General features: G+C 42.3%; 1 long non-coding RNA gene across 1 annotated transcript; it reads left to right on the forward strand.

Moving 5' to 3' along the window:
* Window positions 1–3,752: 3,752 nt before the first annotated feature.
* Window positions 3,753–4,685, forward strand: LOC143110049 (uncharacterized). Its single transcript, XR_012984031.1, has 3 exons — window positions 3,753–3,790; window positions 3,877–3,926; window positions 4,543–4,685. It is a non-coding gene; the product is annotated as an uncharacterized LOC143110049 (long non-coding RNA).
* The last annotated feature ends 368 nt before the right edge of the window (window positions 4,686–5,053 follow it).

The raw sequence follows: 5,053 nt of genomic DNA on the forward strand, positions 1-5,053 counted from the left end.
TGTCTTTGTGTAGATTTAACATTAACATGAGCAGTAATTGTAAGTTAGTTGTCCTCAGTGTTCTGTACAGTGTTCTACCCTCAAAAGTCACGGCATTACGTACTCCACAGTGTTCCATACAGTTGATCTTTTTTGACAGAGGATATAATCAATCATGTCTAGTTCAAAAAAACGTCTCCCTGGAAACCTTGTGTTGTCTCCTTTCTATTTTTCGTCATTCAACGGACATTGAAGCAACGACACCCTCTACAGCCGAGTAAGTATGTCTACACCCACACTTTCACACCGAAGATTTCTCAAAATGGCACCGGGATGGTTTGACCTTTGTCCCTAATTGACGTGGGGGAAGTGTTTAAAGTTTAAACATCATGTTGTTATGCTAGAAAACTAGATACAAACTGATACAGGTTTTTCAACATGTCTACATTAACCTTTGATCTATAGCACAGACATATCTTGTAACATAGATTCGCTACATTTGTTTAAACTTTAAACAAATGTAGCGAATCTATGTTACAAGATATGTCTGTGCTATATAGATCAAAGGTTAATGTAGACATGTTAAAAAACCTGTATCAGTTTGTATCTAGTTTTCTAGCATAACATTAACGGACAATTTTTAAATATTTTCATGGATCATACATAACATTAACGTTACTGAAGTCCGCGCGATTTATAAGACAAGTCTTGCACGATGAGACAGGACGTTGTTGATATTCAGTAGCAGCTAGCGTTGGTTGACAGCCAGACAAGACTATGCTGTAATCACACATAGTAAAAGTTTGTATCTAGTTTCCTAACGGACAATTTTAACGGAAAATTTTTGAAATGTTTTCATGGGTCATACGTTTGTATGGAGGATAAAGGTAAACCGACTGTGGTCAATGCTGCCATCGTGTGGTGCTTTTTTCTGTGGTTATTCCAGGCACTAACATCAAAACTACAAAAACACATCTAAATCTCTTGTTTTAGTGCAACAACAGAGAAAGCAAGTATTTGTTATGCTCCAGCAAGGTGTAAGATACAAGATGTAATCTAATAATAATTAATATAATTATTACGTTAATATAATAATATAGTAAAATTAATCAAAATAATAAATTATTTTGTTTGTGCCTTTATGTACTTTTTACAGAAAAATGCCACGTCAAAAATCATACACGGAGGATGACATGTTGAGGGCCTTGTAGATAACCCTGTTAAATAAGTGTGTTTATATACTATGTGTTTATACTTTTATAGTTTGTTTATGCAAAGTAATGTTAAAACTTGTAAAAGGGACAAAGGACTTTTATTGAGCACTTCACTTCAAAGGACTTTTATTTTGACATGATCCTACCATGCACTTCTACGGAAGGAAGCTGCCTGTGTCAGAACAAACAGTACAGTGAAGCTGAATGGATGTGAAGCTGGAACGGATGCATGTTAAGATATTTTGTAGTTTAAAGAAAGGTTTGCTCCTTTACTGGAGAGTTGACAAGCTCTTACGGTGTTTGCAGATGTTTACAGAGTTTATGGAAGTTATTAGTCTACCTATTACATTGTTACACGGCTTTACTCAACTTCTGTGTAGGCTAATAAACCAAAGTGAACTTCGTGCAACATCAGTCTTCGAGCCATCTTTCAGTAGAGGTAGCTACAGGCCTTAAGGGCTTTGGAGGAGGGGGGCAGCCTCCGGAGGGTGGCTGCCCAATTTCACATCCCCCACACCACCCTCCAGGACCGGAGGAAGGGGAGATATGCCCTCCAGCCCCACCCCAACCGGGCATTGATACCGGACGAGGAGGCCCTATTGCTCTACATTTTCTGGATGGCAGCCCACGCCTTCCCGATCACAAAGTCGGTGGTGTTGGTGCTGGCCATCCAGATTTGTAAGGCGTTGGGACGGCCCAACCCATTTGTCAACATGGAGAAGGGCCTGAGCAAGATGTGGTGGAGTCGGTTCAGGGCTCGCCACCCCACCGTAGCCTCCAGGAGGGCCAATCCTTTGGAAAGGGAGCTGCTCCATGGGGCTACGGTGGAACGGGTGGACGCATGCACAGTGCGTCAATGTCATCTTAGTACCAGAGGGTAAGTGGTACTGCCCCACGTGCCACAGTGAGGTGGCAAGGGAGGTGGCCATGCAACTCGAGCTGTGCTGTAAATATGTAAATAGTTTTTCTTCTTTTTCTTTTCTTTTGTTAATGATTGTTCGTCAATAAATTTGTTCTTAATTCTCAGCTAGTGAACAGACAACAGAAAAAAAAAACATAAGCCATTTGAATATTCAACATCACAGAGCAGCTTCTTTACATGAAGGCCATGTCACAGAGCAGCCTCTTTATATGTTTCTCTCTTGTAAGCTTAACTGCATCAAGGTTGGTTGCTATACTATGCTTTGATTGCTCTTCTGGTTGGTAATTAAAGCTATGCACTATGGTGGATTTTCATGATTTAAAGGGATGTTATCATGGGTTTCATAAGGGTTTATAATATTGCATGGGTTTTCATGTTTTAGAAGAATGTAGTCATGAGTGTCATAAGTTTTTATGTCACTGCATGTGCTGTGAACAGGGTGAGGTCATTGTATCTTGTGTAGACCAGACCAACAATCAGAGGAGTGGGGTGAGTGGAAAAGTACTGGGGGTACCAGGATGAGAGCATCTCCTCCTTACATGGTCAAGAGAAGGGGGTGTTATCCAGCTGGTGAGCACCGGACAGGACAGGGAGTAGGAGGCCGCTGTGTCTTATGATTTAGGGCTTGTCCAGCTAGAAAGAGAATCAGATAAGAAGGCCCTATTTCCCCAAACTGGAAAGAACCAGAAAACCTCTATTTTACATATGTTTCCTATGCATTAGACAGGTTTGCATATAGTTTTATGCATGATGGGAAGATGGTTTCCACCAATGTAAGCGACCCTGCTTAATGCTGATTGGTGAAAGGTGTTTTTGGGGATGACGTGAGAGGGTGGCACTTCTCGAGGGCCAAAGGGTATAAAATATAGTGTATAGCCCTCCGTAGGCAGATTTCGTCGGGGGCCCCAGCTGATGACATCTCCTCCCTATTGCTTTGATGGTTGGTCTGGACTTTGGTTAGGCTGTACTATCATTGCAATATGGAGAATAAAGATCAACAGTCTTCAGAAAGTCTTCTGTCTACATTGTCTCCTTCGGACACCTTGTTCCAGAGTGCTAAATTACTAAATAGTCAAGTGGTAATTGTTAATTGGCAAATTGGATTCGGAAGTGGACATTTTCCACGACAGCGCCCTCATCCTCTGGTTGTCTTTATCCAAAAGTGTTATCCATCAATCAACCGAGGAAATAGCATGATTAACATCGGCTCAGCATCGGCTAACTAGCGCCAGATTTCGGAGTGCAGGGACAAGCCAAGATGAGCTAGGAGACAAATGTTCACACTCGGTATCATGTTTCAACACACTTTAGGTCAATATCACACCGAACTTCTCCTTTAACGTTATGTAACTTGTGCATGTTATTTCTAACGTCTGTGGATTCATTGGGACACTTGTGATATTACAACAACCCATTTTAATTCAAATAATGTCATTGCTATTAGTGTATGAACTTTGTTTGGTTAACATCACAGCATACCCATGACGTTAGCGTTACAGGCACATGTTTGAAGTTGCTAATGTATTTTTCGCCTTAATCGGCATGTTATAACTGGGGGTGAACTTGCCTATCGTAATAACAAAAAGAAAAAAACACTATATGAATGTAATGTTGTTTTCTTGTTTCATTTAGTTATAGCTGATTTGAACCATGGAGCAGCAGGCCAGACCAACAGGTAGTGTAGGACTTGGAACCGTGGATGCACGCATAAAAACCTGTTTTAGACTGAAACTTGTAGTAATGCAATTTCTCCCGCTCCAGTGTGGATTGTGAAGAGCAGCTACATCCGCAAGGCCAATCAGAGGGCAAAGGTAAGTGTTGGATAGAATTTAGGTCTCCAGGCACATATTGAATGGTTGGGGTGGGTGGCCTACGGTGGGGTTCCTTTGTAAGTCTTTCAAACTCACTGTGGCGCTCCAGGTCTGCCCCCAATGTTTTAGTTGTTCATGCTGGAGGTAATGACTTAGGTCTGTTAAAAGGTGTTGAATTGGTCAGACAGATGAAAGAATGGCTAACAAAGATGCATGAGATGTACCCTACTGTAAAGTTAGTGTTCTCGTGCATCACCCAGAGATGTATGGAGGTATGGGTCACCCTCCAAAGTTAATCATGCACGTATCTGGGTTAACAATGTCATGTCCACATTTGTGGGGACGGTGGGGGAGGGGTTACACATTGGGCACCCCGAAATTAAACATGATTGGCCTGGGATGTTTTTAGCAGATGGGGGTCCACTTAACAGACTCCTGACATAACATTTTCATTTCAAACCTCCAGGGGGGCATAAAGAGGGCATTTGATAGTTTAGATTAGTAAAATATTGATTCTTGCTTTTGTTTAGAGGTGGCGGGGGGGCTCTTGTCCTCCATCCTGTGCCAACGCCACCACAGCTGATTTACGCTCCTGTCTGCATCTTTCATTCTTCAGCGACGTCGCTAGAAGTTTCCCATAAGAAAATCGGTCTTGCGAGCAAGAAAGGCGCAGATAGCGGGAGAAGTAGACGGAACAGGGGAGACGAAGAAGTTCCCACAAGAAAGAAAATCGGTCTCGCGAGCAAGAGGGAGGCGGATATCGGGGAATAGAAGACGAAACGGGGGAGAAAGCAGGTGTCATCGGCTTCAGCCTTTTCCGGAGGAAGACGACGACTACCGCTGACTCTCTTTTTTCCTTACCTCTCTCTATTTTCTTGCTTTCAATAAATGTTTTAAAACTAAATTTTCTAAAAGCAATATCTGAGTCGGTGGCCTCCCAGATGCGGAAGTGTGTTCAGAGCTGCGGGATGTGGATCCCCGCTCTGGTACTGTAACATCTGTAACACTTTAATACTTCCTGGAAGTTTTGATTTTATTTATATTCTTCACATGGTGGTGGTGCAGGAAGGGGGTATTTTTGTGAAGGTCTAGACGTAGGCCTGGGCGATATGGCTGAGAACGGTATC

Source organism: Alosa pseudoharengus, unplaced genomic scaffold, assembly GCF_046254945.1.
Source record: "Alosa pseudoharengus isolate Yale_2024_CS ecotype anadromous, Long Island Sound unplaced genomic scaffold, YU_APseudo_1.1 YU_APseudo_1.1_scf_7, whole genome shotgun sequence".
NCBI lineage: Eukaryota > Metazoa > Chordata > Actinopteri > Clupeiformes > Clupeidae > Alosa > Alosa pseudoharengus.